General features: G+C 43.8%; 1 protein-coding gene across 1 annotated transcript in view; it reads right to left on the minus strand.

Moving 5' to 3' along the window:
- Positions 1-20561, minus strand: part of SCO1 (synthesis of cytochrome C oxidase 1) — a 172618-nt gene that overhangs the window by 119955 nt on the left and 32102 nt on the right. The gene's annotated exons all lie outside the window — the stretch shown is intronic.

A 20561-nucleotide genomic window follows, 5' to 3' on the forward strand; every position in this document is an offset into this window, starting at 1 on the left:
AGACCTTGAGGTTCTGTGCCCCGATCCTTACCGGTTTCATTGCGGCATTAAAATGCCTGTTGTGTTGGCTTAAGCATCCTCAGGTTTGAGTTTGTCACACCCTTTTTTTGCAGCGCGGCAAAGACACAGGCTTACATAACAGACACTATATAAAACATGTCACTGTTGCGCCCCTTATCATTAAGTGATGCACTGTGCAGCGTAGGGCAGATTTGCCGCAGACCGGACTCCTCCCCTTCTCCTCCCATTGGCTGGTACAGAGGCCGCAGGTATCAGGGGTGATTCCGACCCTGTGCCTTATGTCGCACCTTTAGCTACCAGCACATGGCATGCTGGGGCTTATAAATACCGTCACTCTGCGACTTGTAGCCCAGGACTCAAAGGAGAAAAGAGAGACTACAAGTTCCAGAAGGCACTTTGGTGTACATAGATCTTTAGTTCTCCAGGTTCTCTCTGCCTTGTGTCTTCTCTTCCTTCTCTCTTCTCTTCCTTGTCTCTTATCTTCCTTCTCTCCACCCTCCCTTCTCTCCACTCTCCCTTCTCTCCACTCTCCCTTCTCTTCTCTTCCTTCTGTCTTCTCTCCCTTCTCTTCTCTCTCTTTTCTCCCTTCTTCCTTCTCTCCACTCTCCCTTCTCTCTTCCTTCTCTCTCTCTCTCTCTCTCTCCCTTCTCTCCTTTTCTTTTCTCTTCTCTTCCTTCTGTCTTCTCTTCCTTCTCTCTCTTCTCTCTTCTCTCCACTCTCCCTTCTCTCTTCTGTCTCTCTCTTCTCCTCCTTCTCTCTCTTTTCCCTGTATCAGTCTCGAGACCGAGCTGGCACCTCGCCTGCAGTGCTGCCTGATGCTTGCCACACTAAGCCCCGGCATGGCGTGTCGGATTATCGAGCCTCGTCAGACCACCAGCGAAAGAGGCCCAGGGGTACACAGGTCTAGGCGGGATAGCGTCAGGATCTGGGGGCCTAAAGGCTAGGTTTGGCAGCATGGAAGAATTGAGCCTCGACATAAAGGCCCCGGAAACAAGAGGCCGTCCCCCAAGTCTGCCCCACTGTGTATCCGAGATTCAAAAACCTTCTTGTGTCTGGAGCATTGGGGCACACGACCCAGCTCTGCTTTGACGCACTGTGTGATGCTCGATGTATAACCTACCGCGACCCTAATCAGGTTATATTCTGCAATTTGGCGTCATTTAACTATTTGATCTTTTTTATGTTCCTGTACTTGACGATCATCCACATCTAATCCAGGCTTAACCCGACTTGCACAACTATCGAACCCCTTTTATTTTCGGATTTTAAATCATTGTTTACATTTTCTCATTCGCCCTCGCCATCTGCATTTCATATTTTTAACTTTAACAAAACAGCTGTTCCAATCTGTACGACCTAAACCCTATCACCGTGGAGCAGTAACGGAGGAGTGGGTGGGTGGGTTGGTTATTCCCTTTCCATCGGACTGAAATGACAGAAAATAATGCAAAACATCAAACAAGACTTTTAAATATCTAAACATTGATTATTTCGATATCCCTGGCTTGTTTGGTGCTGTCTCTCGCCAGTTATGTTTCTGCTGCACAAATCTCATCACATACATGTATTCATACATACATTCATTCATACACAGATACTTTCATACCAACATACACGCACATACATTCGTACATACACACATACATGCATGCATGCATACATTATACGTATAACAAGCATTGGCATAGCCAATAGGTCTCGCCTTTGGGACCTTATTAGTATTTAATTATGCAGCACAATATCCTTGGTGCAACATCAACTGTTACATAGCTAAACACTTATAAGGTCCCAAAGGAGAGACCTATTGACTATGCCAATGCTTGTTAGTTTAGTTATAGTGCCATTCTTAGTAATGCGGCCAGTTCTCTTGGGCTCTCAGCACAGTACAGATGTTTGCTTCACAGACAATGAGCTGATATGACTATAACCAGGGCCACTGGAATTATGTGTCAGGAGAAGGCATTGGGAGCACCTTATTAGTACCAGTTTAATACAGAAATATAGCAATAAGCAACATAAAGGTGACCAGGCAAAAGACCTTCCACAGCGCGGCAACAAGTGCGTCTGTGTTTTTAGTAACTTTTGAACCATTTGAGCTAGAAACAAAAACAAAATTCTGTTAAAATCTGCAGATTATGCAGCAAATGATGGATTATCTATACCTATGCGAAAATCGCTGCAGATGCACAATCACATAATTCCAGTGGCCCAGACTATAACCTGTCAGTGGTTCTCAACTGTCCTGCATGCCTACCATTTGTGCTGTCTTTTACAGGTATGACTAACGTCGCAGGTGTGGTGGAATGGGTATTCCACTGGAGGATGGATTTTTCAGCAAGATGCCATTTCACATGGCAGAGTTCTTTACTGCAGTCATTATAGCAGTCATGTCTCATATATTGATGACGGATAGGGGATAGCTTATCTAAACTGCCTGGGGTTCCATGTTCGAAACTCTCCTGAGGACTCTTGTCTGAAGTGCAGCTGCCAGTATGTAACTGGTTCTAATTCCACGCAGGGCATTTCCTGACGAAGATGTTATCCCACAAATAACAAGAACTGCTTTGAACTGGATCACAATGACCGATGTATTTGTATCAACATTTATAAAGCGCGCTGTAACCCTACGGGCATCCTGGCGCTAAGATACAAGTAAGATGCTAGCGGATAGGCTGCGGGAACTAACCGGCTGATTATGCTCTAGGGAAGAGCTAGGTCTTGACTTTCTTTCGAAACAACAATAAGTCCTGTGTTTGTCTCAGTTCCAGGGGAAGACTATTCCAAAGGCGAGCGGCTGCTACGCCGAACGCTCGTCCCCCCCATTGTAGATCTCTTTATCCTCAGGATAATTGCAAGATTGGCTGACGAGGAACGTAGGCTGCGTACCGGTGCATACCATCTGAACCTACCCTGAAGCGGTTTGGGCCCAAGTCCATGCAGTGCTTTAAACACAATACACAGAGACTTGAACAGTATCCTTTGGGTCACCGGAAGCCAGTGCAGCTCTGCTAACGCCTGAGATGTTGATGCCTGACGTGTTCTTGACAGTGCAAGCAAACATAACATTTGTCATCAGATTATACACATTCTAACAGGAAAACGCTCACAGGTACACCAAGTAGAACCACAAACCTGAACACTGTAAGAGTGACTGAATGAGTGCACAATAAGTAGTTTTGAGAATAGAACGACGGAGATAACGCTCTACCTTTTATTTACGATGCCTGTTTTTACAGAATTCCTACCGATCACTGTGATTCACAATCCTCTCAGCGCTACAGACATTATAGGAATAACCTGCTTTACCGGGAGACAGTTAGACAAATCTTGTGGTTAGCTAAATTGATGGACTCATTGGATCAGTACCAGTACTGACAACACTTTATATAGCTGCTCTATTCTAAGATACAACTTACAAATCTTATGTAGGAAGGTGGATATCTGACTATGGTTACCCCAAACTTTTTGCCTAGTGTCTAGCTGGTTTTTCGACTTAGTTGGCCTGAGATCCTGCCATTCAGGGTCTCAGGCTGTCTGCTCTCTCTTTAAAATGGACTCCATGTACCCTAGGTACATACACAATTGGTAAGGATCACCTTATTGGACCCTGTACAGTGTACCCTAGGTACCCAGGGCATAGGTGTACCCTAGGCCTCCCAGGGGCTGCAGCATGTATTATGCCAACCCTGGTCTGGCCTTCCAATCAGACACAACTGGCTGATCACTCAGCTGGGGCAAGGTCGTGTAATCACCCCTTGCTTAGATATAGTATACCTATATCTACACTTAAAATAGACACATGTGTACCTATCAGCCACTCCTATGGCAGGCCTTAACAATCCTGGAGGCAGAGTGCTTGGTAACATGTGAGATGGTGCTCTAGCATGAGCTGAGCCTGTCTGCAGCTTTCGGAACCATGTCCTTATAGCTGATCTATGATATAGCCTACCATATACTCTTAAAGTGCCTTATAATCTTAAATGGTTATGGTAACTATGGTTTGGCTTTATCAAAACATGTCGTGTAAGGTGTCTAACACTTTGGAATAATACCCCCATACCATTTCTGGTGATGAGGATATTATTCCCTCCTTCTAGAGGGAGAGACACGTTAAAATCCTACATTGCTGTTTAACTCTAACCAAAGCCTCAGAATCACAAAATGGATGCTGCTGCCACAGACACGGGTCTGACCGCCTGCTGCTGGGAGTGATCCCGGCAAGGGAGGCTTGGACAATAGGTTTTCTGCTTGGGGAGATGCTAGCACCTCCCCAGACAGACTTTAGTGTATTGGGGCAGGGAGGGCTGAAAGGAATGAGACATGTCTGGGGCACACAAGGTGTCCCATGCATAGTCCAGTTCAAACCGGTGCTGGGGCACTCCAGCCCCAGTCCTGGCGCGAAACTGGACAAAGGGAAGGGGGTGTAACCACCCCCCTCCCAGGTCCCACCCATAAGGCGTGACCTAGCAGGCAAACCAGCCCCCCAGATTAGTATAAGTGTGGTAGCTGGGCCCCAGGAGATTAGATTATCCTGAACCTGCAACTTGAACAGAAACTCTGGACCTTCGACATTCGACGAAAGAAGAAGACTGAAGAATCTCCCTTGTGGCCAAGGAGTGGCTACCCTGTGCAAACAGGCACCATCAAGAGACTTACCCTTTGCTTTGCTGAAGTTCTACGAGGGACCGACTGTAGAGCCCGACCAGAGCCTTGACTTCCAGACATCTCCGACCCTGATCCACATCCACAGCCGAGCTGAGATCCGTGGAGGCGACGAGAGACGTGGGGCCGGCTACCTGAGAAAAGTGCCGAGTATCTTCCAGCGCAGCTTCTGAGGTACCCTCGAAGTTGTGCACCGGGGATTGAGAAGCCCCAACCCCAAGCACCATCTGCACCGAAGATCAGCCCCCCACACTCCACGAGTCCTGCGTGGGGCCCTTCTGCATTTTCCTGCTTGCCGCGTCTGTCCGGTTGCTTGCCCGTTGGCTAGCGGCCTTTGCGACGACACACCTTTGAATTTCCACTGCTGGTTTGGCTCCTCCAGACTGGCTCCTGCTCCTCTGCAAAAGAGAAACACCCCAGACCTTCCTGGTCTGCACCAGAAGCAAGTCCTCCATTCTTCGTGGGTTCCGCTTGCCAAGGCTTGGTGAGTCCTAGTTCGACTTCGATGCCGCCGACAGCAAGAGCCTTCGTGGGACAGCTCGCCTCCTGGTCCTGGTCGTCCTCGACGTCTCCTGGTACCCGTGGCTGCTGCGACAAGCTTCACCTCTTCACCTGCAATCTTCACGACATCGCCTGGTTCCTTCCTGGCTCCACGTGGTCACTGGCTAGTGACTCAGACTCTGTCCCTTCTGCTTGCAGGTATCCTCTCTTCTTGATCCCAGCCTTGGGATCCACCGGACACTCTTCACTGACTGCCTGTCAGCATCTTTCTTCAGGCATCCATAGGAGTCGACGGCGAAACCCGACGCATGTTCACACCTATGCACCCGCCGCCCGTGGGCTAGGTAACTTGGGTACTTCGGTGCTCACAAGGGTATTGACTATCCTAGGGTCTAGTTTCCGAGTCTCGACTTTCTAGCTATACCAGAAGTGTCCTAAAACTGCTTATTTCTAACTGCTAGTGATTCTATTGACTTTTACGCATTACGCGCGAGTGTTTCCACTCTGCACCTGAATCCCGTGGGCCTCCCACTTCCTAACTGTTGGTAGTGTAGTGTAGCCCCAGCGATTCCCTAGGCCTAGGCCTATTCTATTTCCGTGACAGTGGTCCTTATACCACTTCTTTAGTATATGGTTTGCGTGGCCCCTAGGGCCTAACTGTATTACTTACCTGTGTGACTTAATGTATGCTTAAATAAGACTGTGTTGTACTTCCCTCGAATCTCATAAAGAGTGCTGAGGGTTTGACTAGAATAAATACACTTTATTTTATATATATATCTGTTGTGGTGTCCTTTCATTTGGTATTCAAGGGATTATATATGGTATCACAGCTGTGGAGAAGTGTGGCTCACTGGTTAGAGCAGGCAGACCCTGAAGCAGAGGTCAGACCCGGGACCAGGGTTCAATTCCCGATGCGGCAGGGTCTTGAGCTCAAATGTCCATGGACTCGATAATTCTCGCTTCGGTGCCTGACCTAATCATGGGTTCACACTCTGCAACTCTGGGCATTAAGCTTGCTTAATCTCCACAACGGCCCCCTGCGGCGGGATGCCTGACTTTCACCTTGGGGATGCCCTGTAGGGGCTATCTCACAGGGAAAAGCCAGGACGGGTTCCCAAGGCAAGCGCGGAGATACCCCTTCGGGGGTCGATTCAGGCGCTATATAAGAAACATAATAATAATAATAATAATAACAGCTGGCTTCACATGCCATTCAGAGTTTAGCCTAAGACTGTTCTTGTCCATGCTACCACTAGGATAGCTGGTCTATAAGGTTGACTTTACAACCAATCACCATCACATCATATGTTTGTTTTCTGTGATAAATATGCCCCACCAAAAGATTTTCAATAAGCTTTTTAGATTACATTTTCTAAACTAGTTTGACTGTATGCTGCTTGCGTTTTACATATTTGCACGACAAATGGTATAGTCACTTCAATGATGAAAGGCAAGGGTCTGCTTGAAATGTAGAGTTAGCACCAAATAGGATAGTACTACTGTATTATACCTCCGGTTGTGCAAATACTGTTATACGATGATTTAAGGAATTGAAATTGTATGGATTCATTAAAAAAAAAAAAAAAAAAAAAAGTAAAATTGATGTATGTTTGCGAAATCATTTAACTATCCAAAGAGGTTTTGTTTACTGTAGAATTGCTACCAGGGGTACAAACAATGTGTGACAGGGATACGCAGTATTAGGATATATGCAGTGATACTCATGGTTGAATAGGACTCCTATGGTAGGGTAATAGCTGTGAGCACAAGAACAAAACAGTATCAAGATTTGGTCCAGAAATTAATAAATGAGTAATTCCAGAGGTTACCTGTTCTGACATTTATCTAACCCAGACCCCAATCCTAACCATTCAAAGTTGTCTTTGTTACCCCAATCCTAAAATTACCATAACCCAACACTAGCTCTAACATAACCTGATGCTTAGTCCCCTAAACCAAAGCCCAAATCTTGGACCCTTCTTCCAACACAACCTTATCTTTGACTTGCACATTAAACAACGCTTGCTTCTGTTTACGCAGGTCTAGCCCCTCTCCACCTCGTCCACTTAACCCCCTTTTAAGGTCAAACCGAAACATACAGCTCAGTTGTCTGGCTGCGAAAAGACTGCTTAAAACATATTGAAAGATGACCTAGGAACGCATTCCATGCACTGCTTACCATTGGCTTTGTCTTTTGTCATTCAAATTTCCTTGGTTTCTATTCGCTGTCTTTATTTGTTTTAGCCCGCCTAGCTGATGTTTGTCCCTCCAGTTCAGCATACCCTCTTTACTATCTTCCTAATTGGTTCCTTCTACTCTTCCACGAGTGCTCGCTTTGGGAACTATGCTTTCCAGCTGTCCCTCTTGTATGCCTATCTCCTCTCCCCCTCTCCCCAGCCCTGCCAAGTATCACGCATCAGGCGTTAGACTAACGCATTTCAGTGTGGTGGTCCTCATCACCGCACTGAAATGCATTGTCACGCACATAGAGCCTCCTCAGCTTTCAAGCTAGAGCACTGTTTAAGTACCTGGTAGACAGTGACAATTTGTATTATCACTCAGGCAGCGCGCATTGCTGTAGGAGGCTTGTGGGGTGGCTTAGGCAGCGTGCTCTGACCAGGGTTGGCAACAATGTTTCAATCAGAGCCGCGGTGTGCTCAACGTTACTGACCTCAAGACAAGGTCACGTTGTGGCTGAGTATGATCGGGGTTTTGTTTAATTTGCCCAATCAACATCCTGACTAGGGTCTGGGCGGAGCCACATTTGCATCTGCTAGCACCGGAAGCCCCCAGCTGAGCTCGCATCGCGCGTACCGCCGACCTGCGCATATAAGATTCGGTCAGAGGGGAACCGTGCGGCTGCTGCGGCAGAGTCAGTGGTGGTGCAGGTATGAGTGGAATCACAGTCCTGGACCGGACGTAACAGCGCTCGCTGAAAGTAAGTGCCACGACTTTACAGTAAACCAGGCTGAGGCACGGGCCTCCGGCTCTCAGCTTACCCCTGCTGCAACCAATGCCTGAGGGCCCAGCTATCATAACAGTGCACGGGGAGGGGCGCTGATTCCGAATTATTATTGATTATTGAATGAGCAAGAAAAATACGTACCGTAAAAATATTTATGTAATATAAAGCGTTCACAGGGGTTTATGTGTGTTGAAATAAATGGTTCCACAATGCTCTAGATGAGGATTTCCATGGAGAGTTCTGCAGCGCTATATTATCTGCAACCCGAAGATGAATGACCCAGTTCATCCAACCTTTATATGAGGTCTTATGCGTGTCCTTCCAATTGTTAAGTACCATCTTTATTGCGGACGTGAATAAAAGATCTACAAGGGCTTTGTCTGTATCACTGCATAAATCAACCACCAAAAAGCCAGTAGTTGAAGTAGCAAATTGTCTCTCCAACTTAAAATTGAATACTTTAGAAAGAAAACCAAATACGTTATCACAAAAACTCAACACTGCCTTACAGTGAAGAATAAGTTGGGCTAAATCCCCAGTTTCGCCTTTATAATTCCAGCACAAAGGGTCATCACGAATCTGAAGAGAGTGTAATCTAGCAGGCATCCAAAATGCATTATGCAATAGCCAAAATTTAGTTTGAGAGAGTACTGGGGATATTTTATTACTTGTTGTAGAACTCCACACTTGTGGCCATATAGATTCGGGTAACGGAACAGCGGAATGCAATTCCCAAAAAGCTTCCAAACTGTTGTTGAGTTTGGAGGTTTTGAGGCGAAGAAGTTTGTAGATATGTGAAACTTGGTGACCTAATTTGTTAATCTGTGCCACAAACATTGGTAAGGATGGCAGCGAGTTATGTAATCTAGCTTTAGTGAGTGGCCGCTCTCACTTAAAAAAAATTATAGAATTCAATATTATCTAAATTGTATCTGGTTTGAAGTTCCGCAAAAAACGTAATGGGATAAGAAGAATGTTGCAACTGATAGGGAAAATAATATACCCGTATTAATCCAAGAACTAAAAGTTAAACTTTTCCCCTTATACAAAACGCTACGATTATGCCATAAAGATTCCATCGTAGAGCCCTTAATACTTGACTCAAGCTTTTTATCTATCTGTAGTAACACCATTTTTGTGTTTTTAAAAATAGATTTAGACTTAATCGGGTAAAGCTGGCTAGAAGTGAGCAGGGCCAAAGGATTAAGATGATCTAGGATAGTCCTTTCAACTTCTAACCACACTGGGGTATAATGGGGCGGAGGTGAGATCCAATAGGAGCCCTGCTTTGCCAAAAAAGCTGATTGAATAATTTAAAATCGGCCAAGTTAACTCCACCTAAGGATTTGTCGAGCCTCAATTTTTTTATCCCAATTTGTGCCTTCTTGCCTTGCCAAAGAAACTTAGTAAGAAGGATATCTAGTTTATGGTGAAAGTCTTCTGTCAGGAGAAGTGGGAGCATGTTTAAAAGATAGCTAATCAGAGGTGTAATCATCATGGTTTCTATTCTCCCCCACCAATGATGAATTTAGGTGAACAAGAGTCTAAAAGTTTTGCAACCTTTTCCAAAGTTAATTTCTCATTGGGGTGGAGTGTGTCGATTATATTGCATCCAAATTCGATCCCTAAATATTTTATATACCCAGACTGCCATGCCAGGCCTGAGTCACGTAGAATTTCTTTGGTACAGTGAACATTTAAGGGCTTTAGTTCCGATTTATCTCTATTAAGTTGGTATCCTGAATGTACCGAATATTCGCCAATCGTAGACATCAAGGCCTTAATAGAAGGACCCAGCTTTTCAGTTACTATTAGAATATCATCTGCATACGCAGTTAGCTTGACGTAAGTATTATTAAATCCTACAACGTTTATCTCTGTATTCATCTTAATATCTTGAATTAAAGGTTCCAAAGCTAACAGAAACAGAGACGGGGATAGGGATAGGGGGCAGCCTTGTCTAGTGCCTTGTTGCAAGGTGAAAGGTTCCGAGAGTGAACCATTGATCGCAATGCTAGCGGAGGATTTCAAATAAAGGGTCAACACCATTTTTATATATGTTTCCCCCAAATTAAACGCATGCATACATGGTTTTAAAATAAGACCATGAGACCCTATCCAAGGCCTTTTCTGCATCCAATGTAATTGCTGGATCTAGTTTACTTGCAGCATTTTCCAAAACATGACATAACAAACGGGTGTTGTCGTTAGACATACGACTTTTAAGAAAGCCGACTTGAGAATTACTTATTAAATGTGGAAGAAAAGTATTAAGTCTTGTGGCTAAAATTTCTGCATACATTTTGCAGTCAACATTGATAAGAGATATTGGCCTATAGTGCTCTGGAAGTAGGGGATCTTTCCCTTCTTTGGGCATGGCCATTATGTTAGCTTCAGCCATGGAGTCCGTTGTGCGCCCATTATTAGCTATATTGTTAAACACTCTCAACATAGTTGGTTCTAACTGATCTGAGAAAGTTTTATAGAAAGTGGCTGTAAAGCCATCAGGACCCAGAGCTTTATTATCGTTCAAGGCTTTGAGTTTACTACCTCTAAAATGTTGATTGGTTTTCCTAAAGCTAGTTTATCCGTTTCATTTAATTGGGGCGTATTCAATCTATTCAAGTATTTGGAACAATCATCTAAACTAAATTCCTGATCACTTTTATAGAAGTCTTCGTAGAAGGATTTAAAGGTGTTTAGAATATCTTTTTGTTTTGTGTGTGATTTGTTATTGACATCTTTGATGGACGAGGTGAGATTCTAGTTCTGTTTATGTTTAAGATATGAAGCCTGTAAGTTACCAGATTTGTTGGCTTCACAGAGATTAAGGGCTTTAAAGGTATTCACCCGTACTCCCGCTCGTTCACTCAAAATCTTATTATATTCATATTTCTTTTGCGTAAGAAGGGTAAGGTGTCTTGCTTACGCCTATCAAAAAATACAGCTCCCACAAGATGGCTCAACACTTTAACACAAACCAAACAACACCTTTAGAAAAGAGTTTTATTTCATAAAATGCTCTCTAACAGGAAGGCTTTCCCAGATGCAAAATGCACAAGATTCAAATACACAAAGAGATATATATGTTTATATGCAAGCAATAATAACACACTTGGTAAATATAATGCATGAATAATACTGATGAATAAACAAGCAGCAAATAATATGAAATAAGACTCAAGCAAATATACTAATGCGTCCTGCAAGAGATCAGAAAGATATATATATATATACACATCAAATGATTACTTTGGAGGTGCACCTTGTACACATCACAAAGAAAATACATCAAATGATCAAAGCCACTGGCCAAACATCACAATGGCAATAACCAAAATTCAATACATCACCTGGTGCAAACACTGCATCTCAGACTGGGGAAGTTAAACAGCCGTGATTGAGAGCGTCAGCAACCAGGCTCTCACACTCCGAGGTAGACGCGTCCACCCCCACTCAGATTCCAAACTTGCGGTTTCTGAGTCAACAACCCTCAGTTTTACGATCTCAAAGCACACTAGAAGGTTCGGGAAAGGCCTCCCCCCCCCCCCGGCCAGAGGAATCTTAGCAGAACTGGCCAGGTTCCAAGCAAGCATTCCCATGGCAGGAAGGAGCTCTCACGTCCCCTTCTCCAAATCTTGCATGTTTCAGCCTTTATCTTGATGAAGCTCACAAAGCCTTCCGGGTACATAAACAATCTCTCACAAAAACAAAAAGACCTTGAATGTGAATAACCCAAACAACTTGCAAGCGCTGCTGTGCACGCAGAAAAGCTGAAGCAAGGCAAAGTCAGGAAAAAGGATGTAATGAGGCCATGTCAAAGTCAATAGTAAGAACCTCATAATTTTCATCAATGTACAACACAATGCACAATTGTGCACAACTGCTTATAGATTCACATACTCCATTTCTCAATGTACAACACCGAGCACATGTGTGCATCACTGCCCACAACACTGCACTTCAAAACCAAAAAGTAAATTTCACAACTCTCACGCTTTCAAATGCACATCCCACAAGCTCTGTTCTTGGCAAGGCTGTCCTACTCCGTGACTGCTCCCACTGCAAGACAGCAAGATTACAAGAAATAAACCTGTAAGAGAAGCAAGGCATATGCAGGCCATCGTACATTCAGGCTAGGATAAAATAACACACTAAAGTCAGTTAAAATAATGGTAGTCAAAGGTCATCACAGGGTGTCAGACCACAAGAGTGCCTCTAGAACTATATAAGGATCGTATTATCTTCCAATGAAGTGGCATGGGAGAACACCAGGGTTTTAATTTCATGTTCAAATTTAACTAATTCAGAATTAAGGTTTTTATTTATTTTTGTTTTAATTTCAATAATTATCCCCCTGATGGTGGCCTTTAGTGCATCCCAAAGGGTATTACCATTAGTTTCTACAATGTCATTATGTTAGAGATAATCTGCAATAGCCACTTCAATTTTCATTTTGTCCTCAGGGTGTGATAAAACATCGTTATTAAAGCGCCATCTTTTTGGCGAAAGTTCATTGTGACTGCCAGCCAATTTAACACTGATACACGAGTGATCTGACACCAACTTGGGTAATATATCTGAGTGATCAATTAGATGTGTGACCGAACCGGAAATAAGGATGTAATCAACTCGAGTATATGAATTATGTGGGTCAGATAAAAAGTGTAATCTCTAGAAACTGGGTATTGAAGGCGCCAGGTATCTTTGAGGTTAAATTTAGAGCATATATTACGAACTATGGTGTGCGATTTTGTGGGGTGATATTTGCATGTAGATTGTCTATCTATTATTGGATCTAACGGAATATTGAAGTCTTCACCAACTATGATAAGGTCATCCTGGGGAAGATTTTCTATAGTATTCGAAACAACCTCCCAAAAATCTGGATCGTCTATGTTGGGGCCATATATATTCACAACATGTATGAGATCTTCACCTTTCTTTAAGTGGGTAATTAGTAGTCTACCATTGCATGGGTTTGTGATTCCAGTAAATATTGGCTTTTCTAGCTATCAAAGTTATTACCCCCTTCTTTTTATGATCTGCCGGTGAACAGGCAACTTGTGAAATCCAGTTATGCTTAACGAAAGTAGCATCATCCCCTGACAAATTTGTTCCTTATAACAATATGATGTCCCCCTTAGTTTTGGCTAAATAATCAAAGATTTTTCGGCGTTTCATTGGGTGATTAAGACCTTTGATGTTTAATGATACTATGTTGAGATCCTCTGCAATATTGTATGACCTGGATTGAGCCATCACATGTTTAGTTGAAAACAGGATGTACTAAACACATGCGCTATACATAAAATATTGAGTGTCATCATAATCCCTAAAACCTTTCCTTAAAACACAATAAGTACAGACAGATGGTTTGTATTGGCAATGAGCAGAATAAATATATCAACAGCATTAATGAGAAAAATAGCACGTAGGCACTCTTGTATAGTAGAACCGTAATACTTCCAAAACCATAATAAGTGAAGAGCAAAAAACACAAGGAAAGACAAGCGAGAAAGAAACAATGGAAAGCTGGGAATACCCCAGAAACAAAACACATCACACCCAATGTCTTCCCACAAGTCCTGGGAATCCCCTCCCCCCCATTCCCTCCCCACCCTCCACTGCAAACCTCAAATGTAGGAGGTGCGACAGCAGGAGCATCAAACTGTCGAACGGAATCATACCATATTTAACATGATAAAAACTTCCAGAGTACATCGTATAAGACAAAACAAATGATATGGTACCAGCAAAAAAAAAAAAAAAAATCGGGAACTAGACTGAGTAGACACTCCCTATATTAAAGAGAACCATCAGCGTACATAAGGGCTAACTTCAAAACTCGTAATGCTTGGAACATGTAATACAGTAACCCATCATGTAACCCATCATGGATCATCAGAGATCACTGAACATTGAAGCAGAGATAAATAGAGACATGTATATATTATGACTTCCTCTTATTGGAAGAGGGCTGAGAAAAATCCATGTCCTGAGTGGGTGGGCCTTCTACAAAGTTTGATAAGTCCATAGGGACCGCGAAATAATGATGACGACCATTAACTATGATTCTGAATTTAGTCGGGCCAACAAAGGGAAACGGAATATTTTTATCTCTCAGCTTGTCGCGTAGAATAAGGAAGCCCTTCCTAGTATTCACAGTAGGTTTAGAATAGTCCTGCGTGAAGATTATTTTGTGCCGTTCCAGATAAGCTGTAGATTTTTGCAGGCATAGTGGAGGATAGCTTCCGTGTGTTGAAATCTCAATGGTCGACAGATGATAGGACGGGTTGTTTTCCGTGAGGCAGAGTAATAGTTGGAATTCTGTGCGCCCGGTCTAGTTCTAAAGGATTTAAAAATTTTAAACCAGTGAACTGAGGTATCCAGTCTTCCAGAAAAGCTATACATGATCCTGCGGCATACTCTGAACCTTCCAGAACACCCAGAATTTGAATGTTGCCCCTCCTATATCTATCTTCAAGTTCGGCTGCTTGTTTTTTAAGGCTGGTTGTCAGATCTTTAAGTGATTTCAGCTCTTTGCAGGACTTAAAGGAAACATCCTCAACATCACTAATTCTTTGTTCAGCGGCTGCTATTTTAGAGTTAATTGTATTCATGTCCGCTCGAATAGCAGTTAGTTCTAACTGCATTGCCTCCGTATTCTGTTTGGTGGACTTAGCTAGATCATGAATGTCCGCTAATGTTTTGAGAATTATGTCCATTGTACTATTAATATCTGCTTTGGTCTTGATGGGAGAGCCCTACCGTGAGGGATCACCTTTGTTTCTTTTGTACTGAATTTTATCGTTTTTTTCTGCCATTGTGACGAACTTGCAAAGAAAGAATGCAGACTTACACTTGCTAATGCGATCAACTTTAATAAAAAAAGTAGGTGTTATTTTTGAGTGAAGCACCAACTTATTTATGAGCACCAGAACACCTGGCCCAAAGCACAAAGTAGATGGCACAAGATGGGCTGGAGAAATTACCCAGACTGAGGGAGGACCCCAGTTATATGATACTGAGTGAGCTATCAGGACACGGAGCCTTGAATGCGTAAATTGGCCCCAGCTATGAAACACACGGAAATTACCAGAACAATAACAACTGGTAGGACCAGCAGTTTTGGCTGATAAAAATGCTTACTAGCAGAACAATGGTAAAAAAATATATAGAATTGAGCCAATTCCTTGCGATTTAATCAAGATCCACACTCCACTGGCCAACTATTATAATTTAACTAATAATATAGTAATCGGAAACAAGATCCCCATACAATTGTATATCACACTGGTAGTGGGTATCTCCTCCACAATGCAGGAAGATGGGAGCCTGATGAATGAAATAAATAAGTCTCGTCCCAGCTTAAATTGACAGAAAGGAAGAAGATCGACCAAAAAAAACCTACAGGGCTCCATTAGGACAAAATCTTCACAGGAGCTGGACAACATCAAAGTATCACTAATGGGCTATAGGCTTTAATTGACACAGTGCACCAGTTTTATATGTGAAGGTCAGCTCCCCTGGACCAAGACAAAGAGTAGCTGGTTAAAGACCGATCAGGAGCACAAGCCCTAATCAGGTGCTTAAAGAACCACCCTTGGCAGATTCAGTGTTCAATTTATATCGTCGTAGCACGGTCACCATTACAGTGTCAAGGCATCAGTCAGCAACAGATTGCCAGCAAGTTGGTATTGGCCCCGCTCCAAATTACTTTATTACAGAGTCCACATAGCAGGCAAGACAGGTTTCATGTTTCCCCGTCTGTTCCATGACTCGCAGCACAACAGACTTAATAACAGTCATACGGGCATCAAAGGCATCAAATCGCTCATAAATTAGTCTCCACTAATAGCCCTGACAAAGATTTGTGCCAGGCAAAGATCTGTGTCAATGAGTAGTAATTCGAGTTCAGCCACAACAAAACTGCAGAACCCACCTAAAAGCGTTAGAAACAAGTATTGGCTAGACAAGTCAACATGCCTTCCCTTTGAAATGCAAGGGCTGAGCTATTGGCTTTCCGAATGATTGTTTTATAAAACAGAGAACAAACATACATAACAAAAATGTGAATTGTCGCATGTGGGTGCACCGGTGGTAGTCTTGGAATGTTTCGTCTTAATGGGATCAATTTCAAGATAGTCATCAGCGCGTCATTACAAATGCATGAGCATGGACAGCCATTTTGAAACAGGTTTTATGAAAGAAAAGGTATTTCAAGACAGCCTCCAGTGCACGTGTTTGCATTGTAATGTCACAATGCATGTGCACTTGTCATAATTTACCAGTAGATATCTTGAGTTTTCGTAAGTTTACTTTACTGTTCTATATGGCCATTTTGTAACTGTATCTTTAATTACTCAATAGTAAGTGCAGTAGTGCAAAAATGAAGGAGCGAGTAGCTGTGTGCAAGTGCTGGATCACTGCAAAAAATTGCTGTCTGCGTATAATATATTATATATATGTCATTTTTATGGAAGAAAAAATAACCAAAAAGAAATAGAAAGTGAACAATGGAAGAGCAGGGAACTATGGCAGATCAATGGAGGAACTGGTAGAAGAGGATGAAAAACAATCCAATCGTGGCGAGGAGTGGGAGAGCAACAGAGTAAGTGGAGGAGGAAAGCAACACGCATAGTGGGTAGGGTGTGGATACTAAAAACTAAGCAAAAACCAAAGGAAATGATGGACGGAGTGTTGAACATTGCAAGCACTCACCCCCAGTCAACTGATCTGGGTTTAATCCATCACCGTTCTTTAGCCCACTCTGCCACCCCAGTTCAAACATGGCCATATGCAAATCAGTCTGACCCTGTGCCTCATGGGAACAGTCCAGCCCGAACTGCCAAGCCATGTCTTCCCTGGACCGGAAACAAGCTTCCTAGGACTGGTTTCTGGCATTTCAGCCGTCTTCAGCCAGGCTTGCTTGAATCCAGCGGCAAAGTGAGCAAGGGACTCACGTCTGAGCATACCCTGCCAACTTGTGGCAAACAAAGCAAAAACCAAAGGAAATGATGGACGGAGTGTTGAACATTGCAAGCACTCACCCCCAGTCAACTGATCTGGGTTTAATACATCAACGTTCTTTAGCCCACTCTGCCACCCCAGTTCAGACATGGCCATATGCAAATCAGTCTGACCCTGTGCCTCATGGGAACAGTCCAGCCCGAACTGCCAAGCCATGTCTTCCCTGGACTGGAAACAAGCTTCCTAGGACCGGTTTCTGGCATTTCAGCCGTCTTCAGCCAGGCTTGCTTGAATCCAGTGGCAAAGTGAGCAAGGGACTCACGTCTGAGCATACCCTGCCAACTTATGGCAAACAAAGCAAAAACCAAATGATGTGGGTCCTAGTAAGCTTGTTTCCGGTCCAGGGAAGACATGGCTTGGCAGTTCGGGCTGGACTGTTCCCATGAGGCACAGGGTCAGACTGATTTGCAAATGGCCATGTCTGAACTGGGGTGGCAGAGTGGGCTAAAGAACGGTGATGGATTAAACCCAGATCAGTTGACTGGGGTGAGTGCTTGCAATGTTCAACACTCCGTCCATCATTTCCTTTGGTTTTTGATACTAAAAACTACACAGGAATGAGGAGGGGTTGCCAGTACATTGGAGAACTGGTGGGGACGCAATAGGCAACAAAAGAGCAGAGAGGAGTAGAAGAGAAATGGGTAAATGGTTGCAAAGCAACACACACAGCAGTATTCTACAACTTATATTCAAAACGGTCAGGGTCATGGCCTGGAAACCTTATAATAAAAAGTGCCTTTATGAAGTGATGCTAATAACTTTACTGTGATCCTACATACAAGATTAAACTGAGCATCATTTAATTCCTGTCAATGGTGTGTATTTTTTAAAGGGGGCTCCTACTCCAGCTACCTTTTTAGGAGTCTACTTTCATTACAAAGGCTCTCAAAACAGGACAGTGTACACTTTGGGGGCCCTTACTGAGTACAGTAACACATTAAATAAATATAGCTGCAACACGTAGCGGAAATTGTCTATATGGTATACTCCTAATTCATTTTGTGACAACTGGGTACAGATCAGAACAGATAACATGGGAGACTGAGTAATGTAATACCTACTGAAAATGTTCTTAAACCAGGCTGTGCACTTGACTGTACACCTTTTTAGATTGAGCCTAGACAGCGCTTGCGCTGTCGCTTAGCGACCTGTTGTATATGGTGTGTGGAGTTAAACTCTGCCCATTGCTTGTCATTGCCTTTTATTTCTCAATGAAAGTGTCCTTCAGAAATCCTTGCTTGCTACTGGGCAATCCTTCCTCTTTTCCTCCTTTGTGTTTCCGCTTTCATACCATGGAACACCAGCCAAGTACAGACTGCTTCCGCTTTCAGTAATTATGTGTTCCTCTAGGGACTTTTTTTTGTTCCCTTGCCTTCTCGTGTTTTATTGTGAGCATTTGGCCAGAGCACTCGGGCTGCAGATGGGCTGTAAATCATGTTCTTCTCTCATTACATTTGCTATGTTGCCTGTTTCCGCCCCCCCACCATGCAAAGAGAATCGTGACCACAACTATTTACATTAATTTCCATGTGCTGCCGATGTGTTGAGAAAATCTCTACAACTATGATTTGTAATGAATATTCCCCCAATGTAATATGGTGGCCGCAAGTCATGCGCAATTATATCTTTAACAGCACAAAGGGGTTTATGTCCGACAGAGTGAGATTCCATTTGCATTTTAGGTGCATTAACAAAGGACAATTTAGGAAGAAGGCGGCAGATGCATTCAAATGGGAATCGTTATTTCTCTGCTCAAACGGTAACTCAGCATTGGCGAGCTCTGCAGTTATATGCAGGCTCTGCTCTCAGCAAGTCATACGTATCGCACTCCCTATGCTAGTTTTATTTAGGAAGCTAACTCATGCTTCCACCGGGCCTACGCTGCAGCATCGGGGGCATGGCCTTCATGCTTAGCCACTGTCCTCGAGTGACCCTTCAGTCCCAGTGCAGATGGAACCCGGGCTGTGTGCGCACTCACCTGCCATGCTTCTTTTGTTGTTCCTCAGCCTGGTGGCACTGTGCATCGTCCTGCCAGGGGACATAGACATGGGTGCAAGCAACTCCTCCCTTCCGACCCCATTGGCTGCTGGCCTGAGCCCAGGGCAGGGATACTTCCTGTACTTCACCCATGGCAGTAACCTGCTGAGGGAGAGGATCCTGCTCAGAAAACCGTCTGCCACTATCTACAGCACAGGTAGGATCCAGGTACACCCCTGTGTTATCAAAATAGGAACCCCTGTATAGCTCTCAAAGGGGGCTAGGGCAGGATAGCCAGAGAGAATGTCTCGCTTCTGCTGAACTCCTGCCATCCCTTCTTCACCATAGCAGCTGTCTGATCTCTAGCCACGTGACACTGTCTCTATTCCTGGCTTTTACACCAAGGACATGTTGCATGCTGGGCATTGTAGTTCAGCCTCTAGCATAATTTACATAAGCTCAACAGTATTATCACGCAGAGTGCTGTTTGATGAACATCCTGGTCTAGTACAAGGTGCCACCTAGTGCTTAATTTGCAAATCGGAAAGTACCGTTCCGGAAGCTCTGCACAGAAGCCCGCGGCCACTGCAATAAACGTTGCACGCTGAATACCAAGGCTGGTGGTCCTCAGGCCTCTTTAATCCACCATACTTTCCCTGTCCCTTTAACTCACAAGTTCAGGTCTTTGCTTTCTCCCTTTATGACGAGTTTCCTTCTTTGTCTACCTCCCTCTTTTCGCTTTATTTGTTTTTCTTTATCTTGCTCCGGTTCCCAGTGCCGGTGACCCCACCTCCCCCCACCCCTGGCAACGACCGGCTCAAATTAAACATTGGATCCACCATTCCATGGCATACAGCCATTTTACATCTGTGCCTCCCCCACCTTGTTTTAGTGTGGCAGAGACAGTAGTGTAGTTCAGCAACTCTGCCACCGAGAAATAGTTGTGTCCATGGCTTTACGAGTCTGCATGCCCACAGTTTTGTTTCACAGCCGTGACTACACGAGAGCATGGAAATTAACATGGTCATTTATCATAACAAACAACCTGAACAGCGATACCTTCTTTCTCAAGCAGTGACAGTCGCTCATGGTTTTCTTCTCCTACACAGACCATGTACAGTTTACACATCGCAGGTAGGACAGTTCAAATATGTCTGTTTCTTGACTCCTGAACTTGGAGTGTTGATACTACTGCAGAGCCCTGAAATGTCCTTATTCGATGCACAGGAGGGTGCCTAAATCTAAATTTCATTACTACAAATACAATTGGCAACAACAAGTATAACTACACTACACATAGTACCACTCAGCATAACTTAATCCAACTCCACATAATAGCACTCTTCTCACTACCACATAAAACACCCTACATAAAACCAATCTATACCATATAGCATCA

Source organism: Triturus cristatus, chromosome 7, assembly GCF_964204655.1.
Source record: "Triturus cristatus chromosome 7, aTriCri1.1, whole genome shotgun sequence".
Lineage (NCBI taxonomy): Eukaryota > Metazoa > Chordata > Amphibia > Caudata > Salamandridae > Triturus > Triturus cristatus.